We start from the raw sequence: 14,823 nt of genomic DNA, 5'->3' as shown, positions 1-14,823 counted from the left end.
TCTTTTCTGATATTATTGTTCCTTATATTCTGAATTATAATGTGTTGAACCTACACCAGAGCAACTAAACAAAGGTAGAAATTTTAAAGAGTTGTTTTCTCCAAAGTGAAACACAAAAAGTCAGACGGACTGGTAGTCACCAAGTCAGCACTGCTACTCTCCAAATGCTCGGCTGTTTCATTCCTGAGTGGACATAGCCTTAATCTGCTTTGGGCATTATATTGAAACTTCATTAGTCTTTGTTTCAGTCTGTACCATTTCTGAGCCAAATCCTCCAGCTTCGCTTTGAGATCATATCTGGAATAAGCTTACCTTGTATTAGATTTCAGAAGTTTCTTAAAGCTAAATCAGGAATAATATCATTGGTAAGTAAAGTTTCATAGATCTGGATAGGAGATACCTACATCAAATGTGAATTAATCTAAAATCCTTTGACATACTAAATAGTTCTCTATGTCAGTGAAACAGGCAAGTGTTCACTGTTTTCAGCCTGTTATCTCAAGCTTAAGTTTCCCTCTTTTTCCCCTGTTGCTCCACTTTTGACCCACGTATAAGAGTGAAACTAATGATGCATACCATGAAGTTGCTAGAGGAGAAACAAGATAGGTGGAATCTGAGGCCAGCCACTCTGCCAGTGAACATCCATTGAGGTCTTTCCATATGCAGTGCCCACCAACTACAAAGGTATATGAGATCAGGACAGACCTTTGAATATTTTTTTCTTTCAAACAGTTCCTTTTATTTATTTATTTTTTAACCCTTGTATTAGTTTGCTAGGGCTGCCATAACAAAGTATCACAAACCGCACGGCTTAAACAACAGAAACCCATTTTCTTGCAGTTCTAGAGGCTAGAAGTCCAAAATCAAGATAATCAGTAGGGTTGGTTCCTTCTTAGTGCTGTGCGAGAGAATCTGTTCCATGCCATTCCCCTTGCTTCTGGTGGTCTGATGGCAGTCTTCAGCATTCCTTGGCTTGTTAGAGCTATGAGTTTCACATTGCATCCCTATTTGGTGAGCCACACAGGAAAGTGCAGATTTGCCATTCTGAATACAGATTTGCCATTCTGAATACAGATTTGCCGTTCTGAATACAGATCTGCACTTTCTTGTGTGGCTCACCAAATAGGGATGAAATGCCTATGTAGGATGGTTTTATTTCGGACTCTTTTCATATCACCTCTTAGGAGACCTTTGGGATAGGGAATTTTTCTTGCGTGATTTTAAACACTGAATACCAGTGCAATGTGAAACTCAAAGCTCTAACTTCTCATACAATTTGGTATACAAATTATAATTTGGAAAAAGAGATGGCTAAACTAATGTGTGTGGACACATATATTCTCACATACAAATGATTTGATAATGGAGTCTTACTCATAGAAGTCAGAAATACATAGTTGGTTTGCTATTCTATCAACCTACATTTGGCTATGATCCTGTTCAAAATATAACTTTTCTTTTTGAATTTGTTATGGGAGTCATTTAAAGAGATAGAAACATATGTCAAGATAAAAACCAGATAATTTCTGCTGTGTGTGTGCATGTGTTTATGTATGAGAGCGTGCACGAAATTCTCATACTTTTTAACTAGCTTCCCAGAAAATGTTTAAGCTTTAAACACTAAAACATGAATATCAGGAATTTCAAAAGTTGAGAACTCTCTGCATATCAGATAAAATTTGAACAAAATATTATAAAAATGTAACAGACTCTCATTAAGATAGTTTAAAATTACATCAGGGAATGATACATAGTGAGAGGAGCTTATTCTTTTGACCTTTTATTTTATTCAAATTCAACCTTTGATTTCATGATAAATAAAATATGAAAATCTCATGATATCAAATGTGTATTTCATCCTAGATCTTTCTGAACGTTATGGAGATTTTAAAAATGCTGAAATTTGATAAAAATAATTAAATGCAGATGTTTTAACCAAAGCTAATTATTTTTGCAAGGACTAGGATGATATTTAACTAAAGTTTTTGTTTTCAAGAATGATATAGAGACAGAAATCTATGTGGATGGCATGGAATTTAATAACAGAACATTGCTAATAAGAATAGTGGGATAGAATTTTATGTTCAAGGATAATACCTTTTTAATAAATGAAACTGGAATATACAAACTCATATGATAGATGCACACCATATGACTCACTAGTAGTGTTTACCTTTTTAAAGATTTATTTATTGAGGGTCTCTTCTGTGGGAGATACTACAGTAGCACTAGTAATTATATAAGTAATAAAAAAGACAATTACTGACATCATGGGCTTACATTCGAATTTGGTGCTATAAAACTTGGTGCTTTTTCAGTCAAACATAGGTTGAATACTGGCTTTAATGTTTACTGGCTGGCTGATTTTGAATTTGAATACCTTATGAGAAAACGAACTCAAGTAGGATTTAAACCTTGGTGGTTGGTGAGGGAGCTGGGAAATGAAATCAAGCTTATCTGACCCTTAAATTAGTAATTTTCCACTCTAAATTAGATTAATATATAGGAATGAATTGAAAACTGTAAAGTATAAAATTAACAATTGTTTTATAATTCTTCAGTTTGATTTAATATTCCTTGGTTAATTTATACAGTCAATAGATATTTGTTGAAGGCCTGCTATTGGGCATGCATAGTTTGAAATATTGAGGATATTGTCAGGAACAAGAAAAGAGTGTCCCACTTCTTGTGCTCAAATTCTAGTATGGAAATATAGACAATAAACAAAATACGTACATGGGAAAATATCAGGTGGTGATAAAATGCTGCGGTGAAAACAAATCAAGGAAATTACTTTAGACTAGGTGGCCAGGAAGTCTTTCCCCTATGTTGCTGACCAACAGCCTCTGCATTCAGTTACTAGTATCCTATTATTGTTAATGTCCTTGATTTGAAAATTATACTGTGACTAAGTAAGACCGTAACTTTTGGGGAAATTGGGTAAAGATTATACAGCAGGATCTCTTTGTCCTGTATTGCAGTATGAAAATATTTGCCACTGAAAGTCTAAAAAAGTAACTAGAACAACTATAAAAGCAAAGTGAAAAGTTTCAAGCAGTGGAAGCCGTAGACTGCTGGGAGCTAGTCTGTACTGTAAGAAAAATAGTCATGCTGTGGTGTGGAAAATGGGTTGGAAGACAGAACTAATGTGAGTGCAGGGACCACGGTGGGGGGGGGGGGCTGCTGCCATTGTCCAGAAGAGAAATGGTAGTGGCTTGGTCTGGCATGATGATAGTGGTGGTAAGAGTTGTGGGCAGATGCATAATAGAATTTGAAGTTCTAATTAACAAGGCTTGCTGACAGATTGTTTGAGAGGGAATGACAGATCAAGTATGACTTAAGTTTCAGGACCAAGCTATTGGATTGATGCCAGTGATATTTATTAAGAAGGCAAAGACTGAGGTAGGAGGTTGACAAATAATGACTGTTGATTAATTTTATGAGCAAATTATTAAAATAAATATAAACAGACAATTCATAATATTTTTATGAGTATTTGTGATTAGTAGCTTCAGTGACAAATTTAGCCTGATGAATGCAATATTGGTTCTAAATAAATTAACTCACTTGGGTATTCTCTTATTTACTCTCAAATTTTTAATTGAATGCATTTTTGAAAACATGACATTGTGAAATATATTAAAGACAGTAACAATACCAACAGATATTCTTAATTTGCTCTTATGAATTTTCATATCTGTAGTTAACTTGTCATTTTATTCAACAAATATTTGTGGAGTGACAGCTTTGTACCAGGCACTATTTTAACCACTGGGGATATACCACTGAACAAATTAGACCAAATATTTCTGCACTAATGGAGTTTACATTCTAGTATATTTTAGTAGAGATGAACCAGACAATTTAAGAGAGATTATTCAGATGTATGGTATGTGAGTAAAATAGTTTATTTTTTTAAAAATTTTTTAACTTAATCTAGCTACAGATACTTTACATGCAAATATTTAGATTAATAGCATTTTGTTACATCAAATGAAGAGTGCAGCAGTCTGAATAAATCCTGTCACAATAGCAGTAACACCCACTGTAACTAACTTGGGGAATCAGATTATTGCACCTAAATAAATCACAGTCTTTAGTTTGTGATGGCTATCTTAAATCCAAATGGGTGGTTGGTTTGTTTTGTTCTTGTAAATACATACACACAGCAACGGGTCATAGTCCCTGGGCTCATCCCCTGTGAAGCATCGGTGTACACAAAATGGGTCACTTAAGTCTTTAACAGAATGTGCCAATCTACTCCAGGAATCTTGTTTTTGAAAAAGTTAAAGACAAAAATAAAGATGAGTCCACAAATCAGCCACATCCTATTTTCTGCACATTCCAGTTTTGACCTTTTTTTATAGCAATATGCAAAAAAAAATGAAATTGGATCACTTTATTTTTATTTTTTTAAATGGGTAGTGTTACTTTATCATAAATATTGTAATTTTCGTCACATAAAAATGGATGCTAAATATTTTTTTATTATGTTCAGTTAGCCACCGTATAGTACATCATTAGTTTTTGATGTAGTGTTCCATGATTCATCGTTTGTGTATAACACCCAGTGCTCCATGCATTACATGCCCTCTTTAATACCCATCACCCGGCTAATTAATCCCCCCACCCCCCTCCCCTCTAGAACCCTCAGTTTGTTTCCTGGAGTCCAGGGTCTCTCATGGTTCGTCTCCCTCTCTGATTTCTTCCCATTCAGTTTTCCCTCCCTTCCCCTATGGTCCTCCGTGCTATCGCTTATGTTTCACATATGAGTGAAACCATATGATAACTGTCTTTCTCTGCTTGACTTATTTCACTTAGCATGATGTTTTGACTTTTATATAACACTGTCTATACAGTACTCCAGTACTACTACAACCCAGAAAGCAGTTTTTTTTTTTATTTTTACTTAAATAAAATAGTTTAGATAAGCAAAATGACTGTTAAGTCAGATGATATAGGGACAAAAATGAAACAGAAGGAAGATTGGTGATTTGAGGGAAGGAAGATGTTAGGGTCTGGAATGGATTTGGTTTTAAAATAAGATCATTAGGAAAGACTTTGTTGATTAGGAGTTGATGGAGGGAGCTTTGATGATAATTGTTGAAAGAGCATTCCATACGGAAGGAAGAGTAAATGCAAAGCCCCTTTGGTGGTGGGCAGGGTGTGAACTATTGGCACAGTGGTAAGAGATTAAAGACACGGGGGAACAAGGGAGCAAGCAGATAGAGGGGCTTTGTATGCATCACTTTGGGAACTTTGCCTTTTATTTTGGGTGAGATGAAGGACTTTGAGCAGAAGCCAATATGATTTTCCAGACTTAAAAGTGACACCCTGGGGGGGGTGTGGTATAGGGAGGCATGGGCTGAAGTAGAGAGACCAGTTAGTTACAAGGCTATTCTAATAACTCAAGTGGGAGAAAATATTACCTACACTAGGCCACGATTGGTTGAGGGTAGTGAGAAATGGTTGGATTCTGGACATATTTAGAAGACAGAGCTAGTAAGATGTACTGATGGATTGAACATATAGTGTGAAAGAAAAGAGAGGTTTCAAAGCTTACCTTATGGTTGACCTGAATGACTAGAAGAAGGATGGCACTGCCATTTATGGGTATGGAGAAGATGAGAGGAAGAGAAGGGTTGCATTGTGGACAAGGTTCAGGAGGTCGCTTTGGATCTGATAAGTTTGATATGCCCATTAGACTTCAAAGTGGAGATGCCAGTGGGCAGTAGGTGATAAGAAATCAAAGATAAAGGGAGAGGACCAGATCTCTGAGTAGCAAATACTGCTGCACCGAAATAGCAGTTGTATTTCATGTAGTTTTGTTTTTGTTGTTGTTGCCAAGAACTTACTATACAAGAATAAGGTCTTGTTAGGTTTAAACACAAAGAAGACTGATTTTCTTGATTCTTGTGAGAATTTGGTTCAGAATAATTTTATTTCAAAAAATCTGGAAGATCAAATGCAACTTAATTACATTAACATTATTAAGAGAATGCGGACTTAAGCATGTGGTAAATTTAAAATGTTGCTCTCTTATAGGGGGATGATCATGGTAGGGGGCTTTTTTTTTTTTTCTTTCTTAAAGCAAATTCTGTCTTTAGAAGCTCTTATTTTTATAGAATGTGGAAGACTAAACATAAGATAACTTCTAGTTTATGTTATTATGCACTGAAGAAAAAGAAATGCGTGAAGCTGTGCCACGTAGCTTGGGTTATCTTTGAAGCCCCTGATTGGGAATTGTCTACTAAACACTCTAAGTGGCGTGTAAGAACTAAATTCAGCTTGTGAATGCGACCTGACATAGTTACACAGGCATTCTGTGCCCTCTGTTCTCCTGTCGAATGCATGGAGGCAATAACATCAGCTATTATATTTTTTATTAATTGTTTTGAAAATAAAAAAATAATGCTATATATATCTGTAAATGTGAATTTATTCAACTCTTCAATGAGAATGTACTTTATAAAAAGGAAACCTGTTTTTTTTTTCCTTATGTCTATCTACCTATCTTTACCAGGAAAGATTATTATTAGTAATTTTTTGCAAATAAAGAGGGTTAGACATCTAAGTAAGAGTTGGGGAAAGGGACAATATTGCTAACCCGACTTTTGAACAGGAGTCATTTTTTAAAGCATTTATATATTAACTTAGAAAGAAAAGATAGAGTTTTTACATCATTTCCGGAGCACCTCCCTCGGCAGAAGCTTGCGTTAGGGGGGATTCACTTAGTGTGGGCGGCCGGAGAACACTGTGATTCAGCTGTTTGTTCCTGCCACCCTCCTGGCCTGATACCATGGGAGTGACTTGTGTGTCCCAGATGCCTGTGGCTGAGGGCAAGAATGTTCAGCAGACGGTGGAGCTCCTCACCCGGAAGTTGGAGATGCTTGGGGCAGAGAAGAAAGGAACATTTTGCGTGGATTGTGAGACCTACCACACAGCTGCCTCCACTCTTGGCAGCCAAGGTCAGGCTGGGAAGCTGATGTATGTGATGCACAACTCAGAGTACCCTCTGAGCTGCTTTGCCCTCTTTGAGAAGGGCCCTCGGCTTATTGCCGACACCAACTTCGATGTGCTCATGGTGAAGCTGAAGGGCTTTTTCCAGAGTGCCAAGGCCAGCAAGATTGAGACCCGGGGTACCTGTTACCAGTACTGTGACTTCCTAGTGAAGGTGGGCACAGTCACCAAGGGGCCCAGTGCCCGAGGCATCCCCGTAGAGGTGGAGTATGGCCCCTGTGTGGTAGCTAGCGACTGCTGGAGCCTGCTGCTCAAGTTCCTACAGAGTTTTCTAGGCAACCCACACACCAGGGGCTCCCGCAGTGTTTGGGAACAGACACGATGCCATCTGTGACCCAGCAGATACCATGATCCGGTACATGGAACTCTTCAGTAAGATCCACAAGCAACAGCAGGTGCCGGTGGCTGGGATTCATTAGTGACTGACATCTGCCCAGCTGAGCTCTGTCACCAGGGGGACTGTGCAGGAGGAGCAGGGGCTGCACCCTGAGGCCCCTGGACCCCAGAAACCCAGGGCAGACATGGAGGCTTCTCTCCCCCTTCCCAGCTGTGACTTTTGCTCTGGGGATCTGGACTCCCCTCCCCTGACCCTCACACACAGCCCCCCAGCAGCTGCTTCACGCTACGCCTTACTGGACTTGGCCTGTTCTCAAGAATGGTAATTATGAAGAGTGGAGAAGTGTGGAGCTTTCCTGCTTTAGGGGAAAAGGTAGGAGAGGCCTGCCTAGTGTTGGTGGGAAAGCAGTCTGTATCTCCAACTACTGAGGATTTGGCTTAGGTCCGCAGTGGTTGGGCTGGGCTGGGCTGGGCTGTAGTAAAGGCCTCTTCCTCTACTCCAGGGATGCAGGTGGGCTTCTCCTGGAGAAGGAGTAGGAGGCATAACTTGGAAAAAAAAAAAAAAAGAAAAGAAAAGAAAAGAAAGAAAAGGTAGAGGAAAGGAAGGGAAATTAGGTGAAATGACCTCCATAGAGAGGAATTGCTTGGCGTTGATCAAGGGATGAAGTTTCTTCTCTGAGTTTTTCACTTAGGATCATTGATCTGATATTCATATCATTGCTGTCAAGGTATTGTAAGTTCCTAATCATTAGCGTAGGGATTCAGAAAGAGAAGGCAAACTCATAAATAACCGGGTCTCCCTACCCCATCTTCACACTTTTTGATGAGTGTTGGATCTGAGGCTCTCCTTCTAGAACATCTCAAGGTGAACCAAACGATACTACTACTATCACTTTTCTTTAAGGTACCTGCTATTTCCTGTTCTCCTACCTTGATCTTTTTTTCTCAGGTCGGTAGTATGGAAAGTGTATAGTGGCAAAAAGAAAGACTATCAACTAGAGGAGAGATGTAGAAAGCTAACTTTGGGGAATATCAGTATAGCAGATGCATTCTCCCAAAGCCTCCTTTCTGTTGACATAAACTCCCACACACCACTTATCAACTTCTGCCAACCAGAAAAAGGCTCATTCTCATTTTAAAATAACATCTTTATTGGGATATAATTCACATACTGTATAATTCACCCATTTAAAATACAAAATTTAGTAGTTTTTATATATTCATGGAGCTGTGCCACCTTCCCCACAATCAGTTTTGGAGCATTTTAACCATCCCCTACAGAAACTCCATAGCCATTAACAGTCACTTCTATTTCTCCTCAAACAGCCTCCCTCTCTCAGCCTTAAGCAACTATCAATGTACTTTGTGTCTCTGTGCATATGCCTATTCTAGACATTAGTATAAATGGAATCCTGTAATATGTTGTCCTTTGTGGCTGGCTTCTCTTACTTAATATAATGCTTTTAAAATTAACCCATGTGGAAACATGTGTCAGTACTTCGCATATTTTTATTGCCAAATAATAGTCCATTGTATGGATAGATACCACATTTCATTTATCCATTTATCAATTGATGTTTGTTCAGGTTGTTTGCACTGTGGGTTATCATGAATAATGCTGCTATGGACATTTTTGAACAAGTTTTTGTGTGGACATACGTTTTTGATTCCCCTGTGTCTATTTTATGAGTGGAATTGCTGGGTCATATGTTAACTCAGTACTTAACCTTTTGAGGAACTGCCAGACTTTTCCCAAAGTGGCTGCACCATTTTGTATTCCAAACAGCAATGTGTTACTGTTCTGATTTCTCTATATCCTCACCAGCAGTTGTTATTATTTATCTTTTATTGTGTGGTAAAATACACATAGCATAAAATTTACCATCTTAAGCATTTTAAAGTGTACAACACAGTGGTGTAATTGTGCAGACATTACTTTTATTTAGTTCCAGAATTTTTCATTATTTGATCATAGCTGATCATAGGGGGGATAAAGTGGTGTCTCATTGTGCTTTTGATTTTCCTTTCCTTGTTAAAGATTTTTAACATCTTTTCATGTAATTATTGGCCATTCATATATCTTCTTGAAGAAATGTGTATTAAAATCTGTTAGCCATTTTTAATTTGGGCTGTCTTTTCATTTATTGAGTTATTAATAGTGAAAAGGCTCAGTCTTAACTATGATTGTACTACCTGAAAAACTCAAGCACCCCATGCTGTCAGTTTAAATACATTTGCCAATGGTCCTGGGCTTACCCAATCTGCATAGAGAACTCTTTCTGACCTCAGAACATTTAGGTTAGGTACCTATATGTTCAGGACAGTGTGGAAGAAACTGTACAAAAAGCAAACACTTTTCACAGTCTTCTCTCTGAGAACTTCCATCTCTGAAAAATACATGTGAAGAAATATGTTAAAAGACAGAAGCATTTGTGGTATACCATTAATTTATAGGATGTGAATTTGTTTTGTTACAAACCATCAGAGAGTGCTTTGAAGAAGATCTTTCTTAAATCATGATCTTGAGGAAACCATTAGAGAATTACTCCACATTTGTTTACAAGCATGTGCTTATTATTAGTAAGATGCCTTTAATAGTTGATACACTGATGACATTTGGCTTAAAGTTTTTCAGAGATAAATGGAACTTTATGTTTGTACAATTTAAATGGAATGTGTTTCAAGATGAGACTTGAGATATCTGACAGGAATTTTCTCCCTGTTTATCATTTATTCGTGTGTCCTTTCAAAAAGAGGAAATCATCTTATTGGCATACTATCAGGCTAAATGTATGTAGCATACTAAATAAATCATAAAGAGGGGACTGAGCCAAGCAAGAGAGTGGGATAGTTCATTTTATTTGCAAGTGGGTAGCTACGGAGATGTACAGTTATTATTCAACTGAAAAGGAAGTGGTGGCAAAACCAAGATATTGGTTATCCTAACAATTTCCAGTTTCTCAGTCTATTTTTGAAAAAGTTGAATCCCTTCCAAGATCCCAAGCCCCCATCCTCCACCCCCACACCAGCCAGATTTATTCCAGGCAATAGTAAATACACCTGGTATGCAAGGGAAAATACTCACTTTTAAAGCCAGTTTTGAAGGAGTCTCCAAGACATTGAAAGGAGCCAGATGGTGTGCAGACCATTCTACAGACTTTATGATTACTTTGGCTAAAGCAGCTGGTCTCTGTAGTGAAAAAGTGTTCATGGCAGAAAAATCCCCTGTTCCCTCAGTGCAGCTGGGTTTGTCCAAGGAAGGCTTTCCCCAGGCAAGTGTTCTACCTACACTGGGCATTTTCAAGTCTGTTGTACTTAGATAAGTTAAGCCAGTTCTGGTACACCAAGTTGACAAAAAACACAAATGAGGCAATGTTAATTTTTTTCTCAGCTCAGTATGGCTTAATTGCCTTTTTTTTTTTTTTTTAAGTTTTCACCTCTTCGCAGGCCTTTTCTGTTTAGCATCAGAAATCTAACAACTGAGACTATTCAGAACAAAAAATGGCACTCTTCCAAAAGAGAAAGTGAACTTCAACACAATTCCTAGATTTAAAAGGATTGCAAAGGAGACTTATTTTGCCAGCTTTGGTCATTTCACAGCTACAGTTCTCCTTTTCCGATGTGTCATCTTAAATCGCCATCAACTTGCTAATGAGTATCCTGCCTTTAATTCTTTGATGTTTAGAAAGAGACTAAGGGAGAGAGGGAGAACTTTCACCCTGTATATGTGATGTTTAAATATGATTAACTGCTGTACTTTTGCCTTTAAAGTGTTATTTTTATACCCCCATCATATAGATTTTAAATTTACACTCAGTATTTATGCAGAAATGATCTGGGAGTTAAAATAATAGTCTTTACTGCAGCTAGGGAATGTTTATCTGAACAGATACCTAAGTGTTTCTGTAAAGAATGGATCTATTTTACTTTATCAGCAACTAAGGGGAAGGTTATTGGCTATGATGTATCTTTTCTGTTGTGTGTGAAACATGCAGTGTTCTGTGCTGTGGAGATTTATGGTGTGGAAGACAAAGTAGGTGCTATTCCAACCCTTCTTTCAACAACAGAGTGTAAACCCGAGCCTGAACTTATCTGTCAGAAAGTAAGTTAAAATAACGTTGGGGAAAGCCTAGTATTTTGCACTTTCCCATACCTTTCTATCTACAGCTCAGGAATTTAGCCAGCATGATTAATGACCACTGTTATTTGTGAGGTTTCCAAGTCCCTAAGACATAATGAACTTGACTCTTCAGCCACGTAGAAGGAAACAGGCTGTTGGAGTTCTCCAGCACATTTTCATGATTATGAGCTCTCTACAGTTGGGAAGAAGGGAGAGGAAAAATCATCTCCTGACATTACACAGACATACCTTAAAACTTTTCCACGCCTTCCCTTTCTTCTCCTCCCACCTTCCTGTCCCCTAGACATGCACGTACACACACACGCACACACACGCACACACGCACACATACACAAAGTCTGTTCTCTCGCTCACCCGCTCTCTCTTTTTGATAACCCAGAATCAAAACCTAACTACTTAATCCTGCCTCTTACTTTTTCTTCACATAGAACCAGTCAATCAGGTCTGTTGATAGCTTTGTCACCACATCTTACAGATTTTTCCTTTCCTCTGTTACATTCTGCCTGGCACGTCGTGTTTATGTTACTCTAATCCCCGAGTTATTTCAGGCTCCAGACCCTTTCCCCATCTTAAGGTCATATACCCCCTTTATTTCCTTGTGTGCTTTATTTTAACTCCTCTGGTTTCTTCCCGTATCTCTATTCTGACCTCACATCCAGGCTTGTATGTTTTCTGTCCTTTGTTCTCTTTAATATGGATATCTCTTTTTTCTCAAATTCAACATTGATTTCCTTCAAGATGTATTTTTTAATTTTTTAAGATGTGTTTTATTTTTTATTTTTTAAATTTTATTTTATGTTGATACACCATACATCATTAGTTTTTTGCTTTTGTTTTGTTTTTTTTTTTTTTAGTTGCAAATAGCTTCTTAGGAACTTATTTATTTATTTTTTATTTTTTATGTTATGTTAATCACCATACATTACATCATTAGTTTTTGATGTAGTGATCCACGATCCATTGTTTTTGTATAACACCCAGTGCTCCATGCGGTACGTGCCCTCCTTAATACCCATCACCGGGCTCACCCATCCCCCCTCCCCCCTCCCCTCTAAAACCCTCAGTTTGTTTCTCAGAGTCCATAGTCTCTCATGGTTCGTCTCTCCCTCCGATTCCCCCCCCTCATTTTTCCCTTCCTTCCCCTAATGTCCTCCATGCTGTTCCTTATGTTCCATAAATAAGTGAAACCATAGGATAACTGACTTTCTCTGCTTGACTTAGTTCACTTAGCATAATCTCCTCCAGTCCCATCCATGTTGATGTAAAAGTTGGGTATTCGTCCCTTCTGATGGCTGAGTAATATTCCATTGTATATATGGACCCCATCTTCTTTATCCATTCATCTGTTGAAGGGTATCTCAGCTCCTTCCACAGTTTGGCTATTGTGCACATTGCTGCTATGAGCATGGGGGTGCATATGCCCCTTCTTTTCACTACATCTGTATCTTTGGGGTAAATACCCAGTAGTGCAGTTGCTGGGTCATACGGTAGCTCTATTTTTAACTTTTTGAGGAACCTCCATACTGTTTTCCAGAGTGGCTGTACCAGCTTGCATTCCCACCAACAGTGTAAGAGGGTTCCCCTTTCTCCACATCCACTCCAACATTAAGATGTGTTTTAAAAAGTATATTCTTGCATAATCCTCCTCAGACCATCCTTGTCTAGTAATCATACCCCTCATTTTTTTGCAGGGATGAGGGTACATTCTCCTAAACTGCTTACTAAGTGTTTACTCTGTAACACCAATCCTATCTTAGGCTCCTTAGTTAAAGAAAATAAAATTTTAGCTGATTTTAATTCTTTCTAGGGGTAGTTACTCTGCTTTCTACACATTTGGTATTCACTGCCTTGTCAAATATAATTCAAACCCGGTCATTTGCAACCTTGAGGAAGTGAACCACTAACTCTAAACTTCTAGCAATCCCGTAGCAGTCTCCAGTTCCTCCAGAAGACTTGTGAAAATTGTCTTCGTTATAAGCCATTGAACATTTGCTGGAGTCTGCTGCTTGCTGCAAGACGATTTCAGAAATGAGTGTGTTGGTTCATACTGGTACTGAAAACATTGCATTGACCAAAGAAAGGGAACATTACCTGAATCTCCCTTTGATAGAATCAAGAAGTGGTGGGAAATTAATCTCCATCCCCTACCATTATTTGTGCAGGATACTGCTTAGTATCTTTCCCATTATGGAGTGTTCTTTTAACTAGAAAAAGGATTAGGCATTGCCATGGCAGAAAGACAAAGCCTGGTGAAGCTAATGGGGATTTCCATTCACATCTCATGTTTTTATCTTGCGAATTACACTCTTTCTCTGTCTTGTTCCCACTACAGAAGCCCAGAGATGCCTGGCAGTAATATGACACTGTCTTTTTTATGCATTGTTTGCTGATTGTCTTCTACTCAGTTCTAAGCTCCTTGAAAGCAGATCCTATGTCTTGTTTACCTTTGTGTGCCTACAGTTATCTCTATGCCTTACACCCGACAGGTGTTCAATAACTGTTTGCAGAACAGAATTGAGTCATTTTCGAAAACTAGTCTATATTATGGACTCTGATGATTTTCTTTTACTCTACAAAAAGATTTTCTATCCTCATTTTCCTTACCAGTGGCATATCACTCATAATACAGCACGCTATTCCATCAGGCCAGAAAATGTGGATGAACATTGCTTTTCAGGTATTCATCATTTCTTCTTTTGAACTAGTCCTAAAGATGTTGATTATCTCTTTTACGGAGAGCAATTATCCCATTTTGTGGTAATTCTCCTTTTACAAGTTTGCCTTCCTAGTGGACTGTGATTTTTTTTTTTCCAAAAACAAGACTATTTCTCAATACTCCTAGGACGACCTAGCGTGATGTTTGATAAATAACTGTTGCTCGATGCTTTTTTGTAGAGGTCGATCTCCACGTGGTCTTCTCATGCTTTTTCCATCCTGCCTTCAGATGTCTCTAGCTTGTCATAGAATCTGTGCATCACACTGCCAGTGCCTCCTAGGCTCCTGCACTTGTCTCTCACCACCTTGCCCCAATTTTCAGGTGAGACATGGATTTATCTTCGTTTACCCTAGAAGGCTTTCTCCTTAAGAACACTGACATATGACATATGACATAATATATATTACTTGCTCTGGAAAATAAAGCATAACATATAAAGGAGAGCATGGCATAAAGTAATAAAATAATAAAACATACCATAAATTTCATTGTAATCCAAAAGCATTTTTTTTGGAAATTATATAATAATTATTCATTTCTCTCTGGTACTTAAGATGCCCTCATTTTAGAGGGGAAGAAATAGGTTCTTTGCACATGAGATCTGGAAAGA

General features: G+C 38.1%; 1 pseudogene; it reads left to right on the top strand.

Moving 5' to 3' along the window:
* The first annotated feature begins 6,734 nt into the window (after positions 1–6,734).
* On the top strand, positions 6,735–7,439 carry LOC114197589 (mediator of RNA polymerase II transcription subunit 20 pseudogene; annotated as a pseudogene).
* The last annotated feature ends 7,384 nt before the right edge of the window (positions 7,440–14,823 follow it).

Source organism: Eumetopias jubatus, unplaced genomic scaffold (genome assembly GCF_037043125.1).
Source record: "Eumetopias jubatus isolate StellerSeaLion01/CBP00866 unplaced genomic scaffold, mEumJub1_p1.0 scaffold_11, whole genome shotgun sequence".
NCBI lineage: Eukaryota > Metazoa > Chordata > Mammalia > Carnivora > Otariidae > Eumetopias > Eumetopias jubatus.
The sequence above is the reverse complement of the archived record's forward strand: the minus strand, read 5'-3'. Positions and strand labels throughout refer to the sequence as shown.